The 15,504-nt window shown below is 41.9% G+C and overlaps 3 pseudogenes; 2 read left to right on the forward strand and 1 right to left on the reverse strand.

Annotated features, from left to right (window-relative positions):
* Positions 1 to 3,373: 3,373 nt before the first annotated feature.
* Positions 3,374 to 4,168, forward strand: LOC120590188 (ferritin heavy chain-like; annotated as a pseudogene).
* Positions 4,169 to 4,829: 661 nt separating this feature from the next.
* Positions 4,830 to 4,948, forward strand: LOC120590719 (uncharacterized; annotated as a pseudogene).
* Positions 4,949 to 6,524: 1,576 nt separating this feature from the next.
* LOC120590671 (uncharacterized) lies at positions 6,525 to 6,643 on the reverse strand (annotated as a pseudogene).
* Positions 6,644 to 15,504: the final 8,861 nt, after the last annotated feature.

Consider the following 15,504-nt stretch of genomic DNA (forward strand, 5'->3'; position numbering starts at 1 on the left):
TTAGCCTGGCAGGTGGAAGTGACTCACCTGGAGGTGTCAGGATCCAGGAAGCTGCCTGGGGTGGACGTGTGTCTGAGGAGGAACCTAGAGACTCACTGCCTTGCCTCACCTGGAGGGCCCTGGCCTTTCCTGGGCACCCCCACCCCTACCAGGGTCCTTCTGCTCTCCAGGAGGGCCAAATTACAGCCAATGAGTTTTGAGGGGCCCAAGAGCTTGCCAGTGCCTGTTCCCTCTGGGCCTCAGTCTCCTAGCACACACATGGGGGGAGTGATGGGGCCAAATAATCCTCAGTGTTCCTTCCAACTCTAAATCTTCGTTTTGTTGAGTATGTTGCAGGAGGCCCAGGACCTCTCTGATGGTTCTCAAGAGGCTCAAGGCAGAGGTGAGTGGCAGATTCTGAACTGCGGGGTGGGGTGGAAAAAGGATTGTCAGATTTAGCAAATAAAAATGTAAATTTGAGATAAGCAATGAATTATTTTTTAGTATAAGCATGTCCCAAATATTATTTATGCTAAAGAATTATTCATCATTTATCTGAAATTTAAATTTAACTGGTATCTTGTGTTTTTTCTGGCAACTCCAGGTGGAGAAGGTGATTGGAACTGAGACTTCAACAAAGGAAGGTCCTAGACTCTCAGGTGACCAGAGTTCTAGCCATCTACCTTGCTGCTCTTTGGATTCTTTATCTGTGGACTCTCAATGCCTTGTTGGGATGTAGGTGGATGAGGGAGGGAGAATCAGGAGCTGGGGGACACCAATAGTTGTATAGAGAGGCGGAGAGGCCCCTAAATCCTAAGAGGCAGCACCTGAACTCCTGCCCCTACCCAGCTAACCTCACCACCGATCCTTTCATAAGGCAGGCAGGTCTCCCCACTGTCTCCTGGACAGCCGAGACTCATTCCTACTTCCACACTCTTGCTCTATTCCTGCCCCCTTCGCCGCTATACAAACTCTACCTACTTCAGGAACCCTCCCTTAGTTATTCTTTAGCATCAGGACTGCTCCTCTGAGTTCTCAGAGTTCTGTCAGACTCATTGTCTGACATTGACACAGAGCCATTCAATCTACTGAGCACTCTCTGTGCAGCAGGATCTGTAGCAGACACCAGACATACAGCAGTGATCAGAACAGACAGTCTCCACTCCCATGAAGCTTACAGGCTAGTGGGGAGACAGATATCCAATCACAAAATGGAGAGATAACTGCCCTTTCACTAGGACTGAAGAGTCCATGTGACTGAAGGCTTCATACAGGTGGGGCCCATGTTGTATTTTATTCATGTTCTACTACAGAGCAGATTTCAATAAATATTAATGGAAGAAATGAAAATGCTAGGGGAGACCAGAGGCGGGAGAGCTTCCCAGGAGATCTTCCCCATCAGAGTTGAAAAAAGGACCTTCTAGATTGAGGGAAGAGTACAGGTGAATGCCTGGCCTGTAGAGCAGGGAGAGAGGTTTGGCCTGCATGGAGGAGGAGCATTGCAGACCAGGCTGAGAGGTCACCATGAAAAGAGCCGGAACTGCACACCTTGTCGGGTGCTGTGGATCCATGACTTGGGGAGGCTTCGTATCGTGGTGTGCCGCTGCTCAGACTGGTCTGTCCTGTGAGCGTCTACATTTCCGGGGGCAAGGGCTGGATCTTCCTCTTCTAACATGCCCTCTAGGACTGGGCTGAGAACCCAGTCCAGGAGATTGATTGATAGAGTGCTGAGGGGTGGATATGGCTGCTCTAGGCTGACTGAGAGAACCAGTTACACTGTACTGTTCTCTTCCCTTGGAAATCAGACGTTGCTGGGGCAATTTTAGTAGGTGATCATAGTCACTCAGCAATATTAGGAAAGATGAGTGGCTTTCTGCCCTACATGGAATGCCCTTGTAGCATTTAATGTGTTTACCCAGGTCCCTTCACAGCCATGGTCTGGGCTGGTGCAGAGACAGTGAAAGGCATTGTTGACCTACCCAACACTGAGCCTCTACTGAATGAGCCAGACCCCCTGCAGATATCATCTCCAGTGCCAGATTTAAAAAGAAGAAACTGAGGCTCAGAGAGTTTAGGTGATTTTCCCAGGGAATTTAGGTGCTAGAAGTTTAGGCTAAGCCAAGATTTTAACCCAGCGTTGCCCAATGTTGAGGTTCCAGCTCCTGTTACACTTAGCTGCCCTTATGTTGATGTGTAATCTCTGAGACGTTGCTTAATTTTGGCACTCAAAAGGCACTCCAGCTTTATGCAATTTTGATCTTTGCTACTTATGTTGCAGATGACTTCAAAGCTGTTGCTTGTCCGTGAACTTCTGCAATGGCCTTTGCCCAGAGGAAGTACACTATGGAAGGAGGGAAGAAGCAGGAAGGCAGGAATGAGGGTGACTTCTCAGGGGGTTCATTGGCATTTTTCCCAGGTTCCCCACCCTGCCTCCAGCCCACAGCCCTACCCTGCTCTGAGTCAGCACTCTTGAGATAACTAGGCCTTGTGCATGCAGCAGTGTTCCTGCTCTGCAACCCAGGCTCACACCATCCTCCCCCACGGCCCCCTGGAAGTACTTCACTCCCTCAAGGTATTCAATGACCACAATCTGCCCTACTGCTGGTGTGCCATGTCTTCGCTGCTAGACTGTGAAGGCCTTGAGGACAGTGTAAACTCCAAAAAGGAATTTTTCTGCCAACAAGGACTCCTTGTGGTTGACTGGGCCCAAATACCTAGCCAGAATCTAGCAGCCACTGCTGACAGAGGCTTTTCATGCATTCTGCATTTCAGGTAAAAGCTGTAGACTGAACTTTCGATCTCTTGCACTGGACTTCTGCTGAGTCAACCCTCATAAGAGAGTTCTTGGTATCATACTTTGATCAACGAACTGAGACCTGCTGGTCCAATAGAAACTGTGCAGCTATATCCTCAATCGCATCTACACTGACCAGTCAGAGCTGCTCCATGATGACCGATCAGAACACACGACTCTGACAGATCAGGACTGTGGGATTTTGGACCATTCAGCTGTGCAAATGTGGGTTCTTCATTAGCATAAAATTGACCAATCAGGAACGAGGGCAGACACTTTCTCTATAAAAGGCGGCCTCTCCTTGGTTTCTAGCAGAGGCTGCAATTCCCCATTTGCAAACTGTGTCACCTGAATAAAGCTTCTTCTTTTTCCACACCACAGACTGGGAATTTCTGTTGACTACAGGGACCTCACATTCTCTCAATAAGCACCTACTGACAGTCTTTGCGGATAGTTGCCACAATTTCCTGCTTCTACAGTGCTTGGATGGAACCTAGCACTGGACCCCCACCCCCACAGCCACTCAGAGCCAGCCCTCTGCCACCTCCTCGCAGTGCCCTCGGACTCCCCCAAGGTCCCCGCCGCTGTTGCCTCTCCTCAGCCACTGTCATGATGACTGCGTCTTCCTCACATGTACACCGGAATTATCACCAGGACTCAGAGGCTGCCGCCAACTGCCAGATCAACCTGGAGCTCTACACCACCTACCACTACCTGTCTATGTCTTACTACTTTGACCACATGATGATGTGGCTTTGAAGAACTTTGCCAAATATGTCCCTCATTAATCTCGTGAGGAGAGGGAACATGCTGAGAAACTGATGAAGCTGCAAAATCAATGGGGTGGCTGACTCTTCTTTTAGGATATCAAGAAACCTCACTATGACGACTGGGAGAATGGGCTGAATGCAATGGAATGTGTGCTACACTTTGGAAAAAGTGTGCATCAGTCATTACTGGAATTGTACTAACTGGCCACTGACAGAAATGACTCCCATTTGTGTGACTTCATTGAGACTCATTACCTGAGTGAGCAGGTGAAAGCTATCAAAGGACTGGGTGACCACGTAACCAACTTGTGCAAGATGGGGGCCCCTGAATCTGGCACAGAGGATTCTCTCTTTGACAAGCACACCCTGGGAGACAGTGATGAGAGCTAAGTGTTATGCTGGCTTCTCATAGCCACTGGAGTGATTTCCCTGGTCACCAAGACAGTGTATGCAAGTTGGGGTTATCTTTACCTTTTCTATAAGTTGTACTAAATCATCTACTTATGTTTTTTCATTATCCTTCAGATAAAGTAATTTAGTATCCCTGCCAAAAAATTAAGCACCTACTGTGTGCCAGGCACAGCGCTGGGCATCAAGGTACAAATGAGATGGATATACTCTGAGACTTCCAACTATTCTGCCACCCTGGCTGCCCTTGGGTGTACCACTCAGGCCTCCTCATGGTCTTTCAACTAAAGGGATAATGTCTGGTGCACCACAGACATTCCAGATGCTTGGGCCACATTAACCCAGGTCTTGGACCTCCTGGACCTCCCTGTTCCTCTCCAGGTGAGTACCTAATACAGGGCATGTCCTCTCAAGGGGAGACATGGGCAGTTTTAGTGATGATTTATATGATGATGGCCCCGGTGAATATTAGGTACTATTGGGTGCAGACATGCACAAGACTCTGAGAGCCACTCTGCAACAGTCTCCTCACCAGTAACCCTCAGAATCAAGTTTGGCCATGGATAAATCCCTTTCATTTTCTTCCATTACCTCCAGGATCCAGCCAGCCCTCTCTCTTTACTCAGTCTTCTGTATCCTAATGGACGTGTGGCCTTGGTGGCAGGTGCCACTTCCCTAGAGCCTGTGGACTTCTCATTGGCTTTATACAAGAATCTTGACAGGAGCCTGAGACCTTATATCAGCTACTCTGCTAAGCACGTTACATGAATCATCTCATCTCATCCTCCAACAATCCTATAAAATACGTATTATTATTATCCTTGCTTTACAGTTGTAAAAACTGAGGGTCAGTGGTTTTAAATAAATTAATAAGTGGAGTCTATGGCCATGCCACCCTGAACAAGCCCAATCCCATCTGATCTCGGAAGTTAAGCAGGATCGGGCCTGGTTAGTACTTGGATTGGAGACCACCTAGGAAGATCAGGTGCTGTAGGCGTTAAAAAAATTAATAAGTGGTGGAATCAGGATTTCAATCTAGGGTTGTCTATTCCAAACCATTCCTCTTAAACTCTATACTTCCCTGCCCTACATTTGTATTTGAGAAAGGCATCCATGATATCCTTATGTACCAAATTGAGGAATGTTTGCTCAGTAGAGAAGGAAATGACCCCTGGTTAGTGGGTGGGAGCATCTGTCTATACTATGTTGGATTAAGATATTCTACTGTTGACTTACAACTATCAGGCCTCAAGACTCCACCCTGCAGAAAGACAGGTATCCCATCTAAAGTTCTTCCTGGTATAAGTCCCCTGGAGAAGATGTGTGGTCCAGAGCCTGGAAAGCAGAACTGCTGTGGGGTCTGAGGCTATGGAAGAGAAAACCCAACTTCTTAGTCTGGATTTTTCAAGGTATTGGTGTTTACAGGGATGCTCCCAAATCAGGAAGAGGCAGGTCAGGAACTTGGAAAGCAGTGTTGCAATCAGGTGCAGCCTCATTTTTTTTCCCTGGGATCAATTAGCACCCCGAGAACAAATGTCACATGATACACCAATCTGTTTAGCAGATCGTACTCCACTCTGTTCATTTCCCTATTGTTATCTCTATCTGAACACCCTTGTTATAGCCTTTACAAGGATTTTTAAAGGATGTATTCTTTAGATAATATCTTTAAGTAAACTTTAAAAATAAAAAAACTTTTTATAAGAATAGTTCTATATTTACAGAAAAGTTGCAAAGATAGTACAGAGGATCTTTGTACACCCCAACCCATTTTCCTCTATCGTAACGTTATATATTTGGCACAATTAATGAACCAATATTGACACATTATTATTAACTAACTAAAGTCTACACTTTATTCGGATTTTCTTAGCTTTAACCTAATGTCCCTTTCCTGTCCAAGGATACCACATCACATTAATCATGCCTCCTTATCCTATTTCTGCTCTGGGATGATTGCTCGAACTTTCCTTGTTTTTGATGACCTTGAGAGTTTTAAGGAGTATTGGTCAGGTATTTTATAGACTATCTCTCAATTTAAGTTTTTCTGATGTTTTTCTCATGATTAGATGGGATTCACGAGTTCTTAAGAGTAAGACCATAAAGGGTACATACTATCACCATGACTTACCACTGTGCATGTTAACCCTGATCACATGACCAAGGTTATGTTTGTCAGATTTCTCCACCGCAAAGTTACTAAGAGGATGCATTCTGTGTAGCATCAACCCAGGTCACTAAGATGGGAGGGTACAGCACTCCTGGAAGTCTGCATGGTGGTGATAATACTAACCAGTGAGAGAAACTTCAGTGTGGAAGGTGAATCTCGGAGGGTAGCCCCATCTCAGCTTCAAAGGTTCGGAGCTCTATCGGCTTTAGCAGGTAGCAGTTCTCATTCATCTCAGTGTCCTCACTGCCTGCACAAGGCTGTCTGATGAATGTATTAAACTTTTTTTTTCTTTTGCAGATGCATTTTTTTTTTCAGGCAAAGCAAGCTGACCTTACAGATTGGTTGACCTTACAGATTGCAAGGAACTTGTCAGCTTATGATCCCTTATTTTTTAATTTTTTTATGCCTATAGCACCTGATTTTCCTAGGTGGTCTCCCATCCAAGTACTAACCAGGCCCAACCCTGCTTAGCTTCCGAGATCAGACGGGATCAGGCTTGTTCAGGGTAGCATGGTCATAGACTGTGGATGCATTTTTTTACTTGAGGTAAAATTCACTTAACATAAAATTAACCATCTTAAGGTGCACAATTCAGTGACATTTATACATTCGCAGTGTTGTGCAACCATCCCTTCTATTTAGTTTCAAAATGTTTTCATCACCCCAAAAGAAAATCTCATGCCCATTAAGCAGTAATTTTGTATTCCCCTCTCCTCTCAGCCCCTGTACCTATACTGGATAGTTCACATAAATGGAATCATATAATATGTGACCTTTTGTGTCTGGCTTCCTTCACACAGAATAATGTTTTCAAGGTTCATCTGCGTTGTAGCATGTGTCAGAACTTCATTCCTGTTTATGGCTGAGTAATGTTCCATTGTGCATATATATCAACTTTGTTTAACCATTCATCTATTGATGGACATTTAGGTAGTTTCTACCTTTTGGCTATTGTGAATAGTGCTGCTATGAATATTCATATATAAGTATTTGTTTTAATACCTGTTTTTCAGTTCTTTTTTCTGTATATCTACGCCCGACTGGATGTTTTGAAAAGGTGATATTTCTTCACAGATGTTTAGGAAGCCGATCAAACTTATACAGGGGCTCTGGTTAAGGAGATTCTGTCTTGGACATAGTTCAGGTTATCATTGTATCAGTAGATTAGATAAAGACATGACACACATGTATCAAATTTACAAGAAGCCAAGAGGAAAAGCTAAAAATCGTAATGTAATGCAAATATATAAAAAGAGTAAAGTATCAAGATTTGTGTTAAGTTTCTTCAAATGATTGTCCAAGTACAGCATGTGGAAGAACTGGTTTACCAACAATTACGCAAAAAAAGAAGCTCAAGTTTGAGCTGACCACAAGCTCTACATGAGCCAAGGCAATGGCTATGAAATAAGCAAATGCAAATATAGGCTGTATTAACAGAGGCATGACATCCAGAACAGAGAAGGTTGATTGCTCTGCTCTGTTTTATATGCTGCCAGACCCACTTGGAGTTCTGACACTTCTCTGGGTCAAGATAAAGTGACCAGACTACAGAGACCTGGAAACCAGGTCATGTGACAAGTGAGCAGAAGAATCAAGTGTAGGCAGGATGGCTGAAGCAGGGTCTTTGTTGCTCAGGGTTGGCAGGATGGTTTCTGGGGAAGAGGCTTTTTCCTAACAGGGTGTGATTTCCCTTCCTTGTAGGGTTGGGTGTGTGGAATGAGCAGGGGAAAGATTTAGAAGTACATCAAGTGAACCCAGGTGACTCTGGGAGTCAGGTGACTTCTCTGGGGTTTTTCAATATTGAGAAACAGATTTAGTCTGAGGAGGAAAGGGACAGAGAAAATTAAGTTAGTGGTGTTGCTTTCGTCTTCTCCTCCTTCCCCTTCTTCACCTCCTCTCCTATTCCTCTCTTCCTTCTCCCTCCCCTTCTTCCTCCACATTGGAAGCTAAATCCCAATACAGGTTAAGGATTTTTGTTAGAATAATGGACTGAAATCAACAGGGTAAGATTTAACTTGCTAGGTTGTAAAACTTCAGAAAAATGCTTGTGCCATTATAGTGAATAAAACAGCAGAGTATACAATTATATATACATTATGGCTAGGTTAAAATGCGTAGAAAACTCTAGTATAAAACACACTAAAATTTTAACATCAGTTTTCTCTGTGAATCGGGAATTTTTTATTTTGGTTTATATTTTTCTGTATGTTTCAAATGTTTTGTGATGAAGAGTCAGGAAAAAAACTTTGTTGTGAACGAATTTAACTGGGATGAGATAGATGTGAGGTGCCACAGGATCAGTGCCCGCAGTTTTTGCTGGCTACTTCTTGCCTAGCCCTAGGCTGGCTGTGTGGCACCCCCACCTCTGGGCCCCACTCTCAGTGGTTCTTCTGGTCCCCTGGACCTCCCCACATAGGGCCCTATTCTCAGTAGGCAGTTTGGAAACTTTAGCAAACACATGACGTTTTGCTTGAAGAGCCTGAGAGTGAGCTAGGGCTCTCTTTTCTACTCTAGAGTCACTATATAAATAAGTGACTCTAGAGTCACTATATAAATAAGTGACTCTAGAGTCACTATATAAATAAGTGACTCTAGAGTCACTATATAAATAAGTGACTCTAGAGTAGAAAAGAGAGCCCTAGCTCACTCTCAGGTAGAAAAAATCCAAGGGATGATGTTGGGCACTTGTCAGGGTGGGGCAGGCCTTTCCTCCCCCAATGTTGTTGCAGTTGGGCATCAGCCTGGAAGGATCCGCATTGGTATGAGACATGGGCTGGCAGGGTCCTGAGGAGCCAGGGGCAGTGTGTGCAGCTCATACTGTCTCCAGCCATTGCACGTGAAAGCCTGGATTCACTGAGCACCTCCCTAGGGCTGCCCTGGGTTGATCCTTTATATATATTTGTTTAATCCACCAGCTTGGTGTCATTACCCCATTTTACCTACAAGAAAACTGAGGCTCAGAAAGATTAAGCACCAGGTCGCCTAGGTGGTACAAAACAGAGGTGCTCTTAACCTCTATGGCACACCACCTCAAAATAGTCTACCACACTTCAGCTTTCTTTGTAATATTACCTATTCTCACCCTTTTGGACTTTGATGTGGCCCCACTGATCGTTTGGTTATTGCATGTGATGACACATTAACTGTGGCCTTAGAGAAAGGACTTCCTGATTACTTCCTCATCTCTCAGGGAAGGCAGAGTGCTAAAGGTGACAGTTGCAAAGACCAGCCCGCCCCAGCCCTGGCTCTGATTTGTTGTTCTAGGCTCTGGGGGCAGGTAGTGTCTCTGTAGCCTTGGAGATAGAGAGGAGACCCTCAAGGAAATCATATAAGGCAAGTCTTAGGTCCTAGGTTGGGGTGAGTTCCTGTTGCCAAGGGCATTGTGATCAGACTGGTCAGATCTGGACAGGTCGTTTGGGACTTCTCAAAAGGTCAGTTAGATGAAATGACCACAGAAGCCCTTTCTATCTTTCAGGTTCTAAGATTCTACAATTCCAAGACTCTCAGATATTTATAGGGAGTAGTGGCAGGGCAGTGGCTCGGTGCCTTCTCCCACTTGGTCAGATGTTTTCAGAGCCTCAGCCCACGAACTCAGGGTCATAACAATAGGCATCCTTGCCACATGCCAAGAGTGAGACTTGTGTTTGTATGGCTCTTGGTTGGCCTTCTCTTGAAGGTGGGAGAGACTAGCCCCTGGGGTTCAAGGCACAGCTCTCTCTGAACTAACTCTAGAAATATTTTTTTATGTGCTAGAGGGGAGGGTTGCCTGGGCTGGGCACTGGGGATACAGAGGGTGATCACTCAGTCCCTGCCCTTGCATGGAGGCAGGCAGACCCGGACAGAGCTGGGAGCTCAATGCTAAGGCAGAAGGACACATTAAGGGACGCAGGAGCCAGAGGAAGGGCCCCTAAGTCTGAGAATATGTACCCAGGGATTTTGCAGAGCTGGTTCTTTTCTCTCTCCAGTTCTAGGAAGGCCTCCAACAACCTGTGGGGCCTACCTAGTGGCCTCAGAATAGCCAGGGGTATCCTGAGTCTGCCGGGGCCCAAGCCCCAGATACACTGAGTCATGGCAGCCCACTCTGGTTGCTGGACATCGAGAGAGAGTCATGGCTGCCTCATGTAGTCTGTTGGGTAACTGAGAAGACGCTAGCGGTTTGTGGGCACTGGGTAACCGTTGGGCTTCCTGAAACTTCAAGTTTCTTTCTGGACCACTCTCCATCTTCCTCTTTCAGGGTCAGGCTGGGGGCTGGGAAGTATTCACAAGCCCACATTTATTATTTATTTATTTATTTATTTGTTTGTTTGTTTGTTTGTTTATTCAACTGTCACTTGCTTACCACCTACCCTGCTCCTGTCTGTCCTGAGCTTGGGGGACTCAGAGAGACATCCATAACGTTATACCCTCATGAGTTCCCTGACTCAGATAATGGCACCACTATCTCCTCCTACAGCCAAGGCAGAAATCTGGGCATCAGCCTAGACTCCTCTCTCACACCCTCTCACATCCCCACTTCTGTTTTCCTGTAGTGCCCTATACTTCCCCTGTCACATAATTTATCATCTTTTATCATAAAAGCTCCAATTGTCCATCTTCCCCTTGTAGACTCAGTAAAGGCAGGGACGGTGTATATCTTAGTTCCTACTGTGTTCCTGGTACCTGACACAGTGCCTGCCACTTAGTAGATGCTCATTAAACATTGCTAAATGAATTAGTAAGTCCCTTTAACTCTATTTTCTTAATATTCCTTGGAGCCACACCCTCCTCCCCTCCCCCAGCCAGGTCTTTGCTCTGATCTCATCCTTCACCCAAACTATTGAGCAGCCTCCCAACTGAGCTGCCTGACTCATCTCCCCTGTTCAACTTATTTTTCACATTATAGCTAGAGTGTTGATTCTAAAGTGCCCATCCGCTTTACTCAGAACCCTCCCAAACTTCCCATCACTCAAAGGAACAAGGCCCCATTTCTGGGATGAAAAAACAAATGATAACAGATACGACTGATTGGCCCACTGTGAAATGATGTCAGGAGGATATGCAAAAATTCAAAAACTTACAGTGATACTATATGAACTAAGGATAAGAGAAGGTCAGAAGGCAAAGTGCAAGATGGGGACAGATTAAGAAACACATTCTTGGATGACACGCCACGTGCTCCTCCCTCTGAAACAGAACAGCAGGTGTCATACTGTCATTAACTGGCCATGTGCCCTCTCTCCTTTACTGAAAGCTCCTTAAAGACAAAGACCATATCTAATTTATCCTAGTATCTCTGGCACCCAGCACAGGACTTGGCATATATTAAGCACTCAGTAAATACTTCTTGAATAAATGGATTGCAGGATTAAATGAATTAATGAATGAAGAACCAATGGTTCCAAAATGAATAAATTAGACTAATCTCCACTGCCTACTCTTCTCCTAAGGATCTAGGGGCAGCACTAATTAGAAGGACCTTTGGTCATACCCCAGCAATACAAGATTATCTTTCAAACCAATCAGAGTAATTGAGGGCATGGATTCTGGGGCCAGAAAGCCTAGATAGTCCTATTAGCTGTGTGAACTTAGGCAAATAATCTAACCTCTCTGTGCCTCACCTTTGTCATCTGTAAAATAGAGATAGTAATAGTACCAGTCTTAGAGAGTTGTTATGAAAATGAAATTTACCCGTGTGTCTGTAAATTTAGTGTATATATATTTAATATATATACATATACACACATACACATGTAAATAAATTTAGATATATATACTATACTATATATACTACATATGTTATGTAGTATATTATATATATATAGTGCTTGTTTAAGTGCCAGCTGTTACTCATGATGATGATAATTTCCTAATCCATCCCATCAGTCTTCTTTTTTTGTGTCTACCCCATCTTTCTAACAGTGGAATTGAAACTTCCACCATTATTAAATAGTGCGTAATGAAGTTGAGGGGGTCAGAAGATGGTGCCTGGCTTGGTTTTATTTTTGCCCAGTCAAAAGAGAGTAAATAAAAACAATCAACGGGTACCTGTGAAAAGATACTACACGCAAGGAAGAAAATTGTTCTGAAGACTCATATGAAGAGCTTATTATCTCTGAAATGATCTTCTGTAAGAAACAGAATAAAACTCTAAAAGTTCTCAGTTTGGTGTTCTCAAAACAAATATGCACTGCAAGATACATTGATATAATGGTTATTTGCTGGGTGCCTCTCAAGTAGGCACAAGATATGAATAGGCAGTTCATAGAAAAGCAAATGCAAATGGCTCTCAAACATGGGAAAAGATGCTTTATCTTACTCAAAAGGGAAATGCAAACCAAAACTACAGCGAGACATGATTTTTCACCTATCAGATTGACAGAAACCCAAGAGTTTGATATCACAGGGTTGTGAGGCCCACTGTGGGAATTTTAAATCCCTGTGGGGATTTTGCTTTGAAGAATTCACCCCTGCCCTACTTTCAGCAATGTTGTTTAACTGAGATTTCCTTCATTCCAACTCCAGGGGTGGCCCTGACTAGCTGAAGCCTGGTAATTTCTCATCATCCAGAGATCATCAGAAATAAATGTGTGACCTTGGGCAAGCTACTTAGCGCTCTGAGTTCTATTTCCTCATCTGTAAAATGGCTGGCAATAATAGAGACTCATAGAAAGCAGCTAGCTCAATGTCTAACACATATTCAATAAGTGACATCTTTTCTTGACTTTGGTAATTGGATACTTATCAATTTAAACATATATGTTTGACCTAATCTAAAGGCTTATAGAACTACAAGATGGAGCTCTACTTTCTTAATCATTACAGAAGAAAAAACAAGAAAAATCTAGAATATGTAGCAAAGAACAAAAAACACAACAATAAAGAAGCACAAAAATAAAGAAGTAAAATGAGACATGAGACATAAATGAGATATAAATAAATTAAGCTATGTTATTGTCAAACTCAAAAAAAGTCTGGAGGCTTTGGCTAGAAATAAATGACAAAGATTTACGCAACGGTTATGGGGTTTTCAAACCAGAAACACAACTAGGCAATACCCAGAAGTGTTCTAAAGAAGAAAGAAAAGCTGAGGGTTATTTTAGTAAAAAGTACATTCTTGAGAAGAATCAGATCTGCATTCTTGGCCACTGGATTCATCTGAGATGGTAATTCTCTAGATTACCCAGTGGCCTAGATAATGGATGTCAGGTGATACGGATATGTCAAATCAACATTCTTTCCTTACCCCTTCAGGGGTAATCAGAGGGTTATTTGGAGGTTTGCAATATATTCAGGCACTGACACAAGACTGGAAAGTTCAAAAGTTTAAGTGCTCAGGCTAGTTAAAACAAGACTAGAATCATACCTCAACCTACTTGATTTTGGTAATTAACAGCTTGACTATAGCGATTCCATTTTACCTTTTCACTCTATTCCTCTCTATTGAAGGCAACGATTCTCACATTTTACCTTTGAAAAACAAAATTCAACTAGACTATATGCTGCTTATAAGAAATATTTAAATAACAGAATGTACAAATATATTAAAGATTTACATGTAAAAAATGAGATATAATAATATTAAAAGAAAACATAGGGAAGAGATCTTGGAGTAGGAAAGGCCTTTTTAACTATGGCTCAAAATCCAGAAGCCATAAGAGAAAAGATGGGTAAATTCAATCACTGGAAAATAAAAACTTCTACATTAAAAAAAAAGAAAGAAAAATCTAGAGAAAGTCAAAATGCAAATGATCAATTGGGAAAAATTATTTTTAATTTGGGTAAAGACAGGAGGATAGATAATCTTCCTAAAATACAAAAAGCTAATAGGAATCAATAAGCCCAGCAATCTAATTGAAAAATGGATGAAGAATATAATAGAAAAAGAAATACATTGGATCTTAAATGGCTCTTTTGTTAGGAAAAGATGTGCTCAAAACAAGAGAAATACAAATTCAAACCACATGGAGACATGATTTTTCACCTATCAGATTGGCAAAATTCCAAAAGTTGAATATCACCAGGTTGGTGAGACTATGGGGAAACAGGTTGTCTCATACAGTGCTGATGGGAGGGTAAATTGGTAAAACCCCAATAGTGGGCAATTTGGCGGTAGTTATCCAATTTATAAATGCATAGTCCTTTTGATCCGGTAATAATATTTCTGTGAAATTTCTTCCATAACTATGTACATAAAAAGTATGTACATAGTTACATTGTAGCATTGTTTGTACTAGCAAAATTGGAAACAACCCAAATGTCCACCAATAGAGAACTGGTTAAGTACATGTGGTGTCTTTACAATGGGATGCTATCCAGCCCCTAAAAAGAATGAGGAAGCTTCCAACGTACTAATTTGGAAAAATCCCCATGATACAATTAAGTGATAAAATGCAAGGTCATGTGTATTATATGCTATGTTTTGTGTTTTAAAAAATAAGCAAATATATTTATATTTGCACAAAGAAACTCAAGGATAACAAGAAACTAATGAAATCACCTTCCAGCTTAGGAGTGAAGGGAGGTGTGGGAACTGGGTAGATGTGTGCTGTGGGGTAAAGAGAAACTTTTCTCTATATGTCCTTTTTTCCTATATTTTTAATTTTTGAAACATATTACTCATTTTGAAATACATTACTCATTTAAATGTTTAAATAAAAAGTTAAATGACAAAAAATTTACATTAAAAACACAGACAAAGCTATGTGTTAGGTAAGTAAAAAGTAGGATGTGATAATAGTAATATAAGAAATAATAATAATTGTGGCTAAGAGCATTCAATGGGAAAAGGGGGATACTTTTATTTATTAAAAAATATATAATCCATAGTGAGGATGACTTTTATGTATTAAACAATAGAGCATCAGAATCAATGAAATATAAAAAGTAGGGGTTAATATAAACAAAAACATAGTAAGAGATGCATAATTATCAGCTGGATAGGTTATATATGGATATACATTATTTAAATATGGATATACATTATTTAAAATATGTTGTATATGTATATGTGTATATATAATATATAATATATAACATATGTATAACAACTAGACTAAAAAAATGTTAAAAGATGGCTCCTAAAAAGACACACACATCTATTTAAAAATCTATAGAATATACATAATCTAAAAAACAAAATATACACAAACTACAGACTTTAATTGAATCCATATCCCTTAAATACCTGCAATAAAACTAGAAATTCATGACACAAGTTTAAACAATTAAAAGAAATAACCCTCAAACCTAAATATTTCCCTAAAAAGAACTTTTGATTGGGTAAAAGAGAAATTAAAAATTCAATTTTCAACTATTTACAAAATAATGATAAAAAAAAACTTTACATGTCAAAACTTGTATAATGCAGCCAAGATTGAATTCAGAGGGAAATCATAATTTTAAAT

Source organism: Pteropus medius, unplaced genomic scaffold, assembly GCF_902729225.1.
Source record: "Pteropus medius unplaced genomic scaffold, Ma_sr-lr_union100, whole genome shotgun sequence".
Taxonomy (NCBI): domain Eukaryota; kingdom Metazoa; phylum Chordata; class Mammalia; order Chiroptera; family Pteropodidae; genus Pteropus; species Pteropus medius.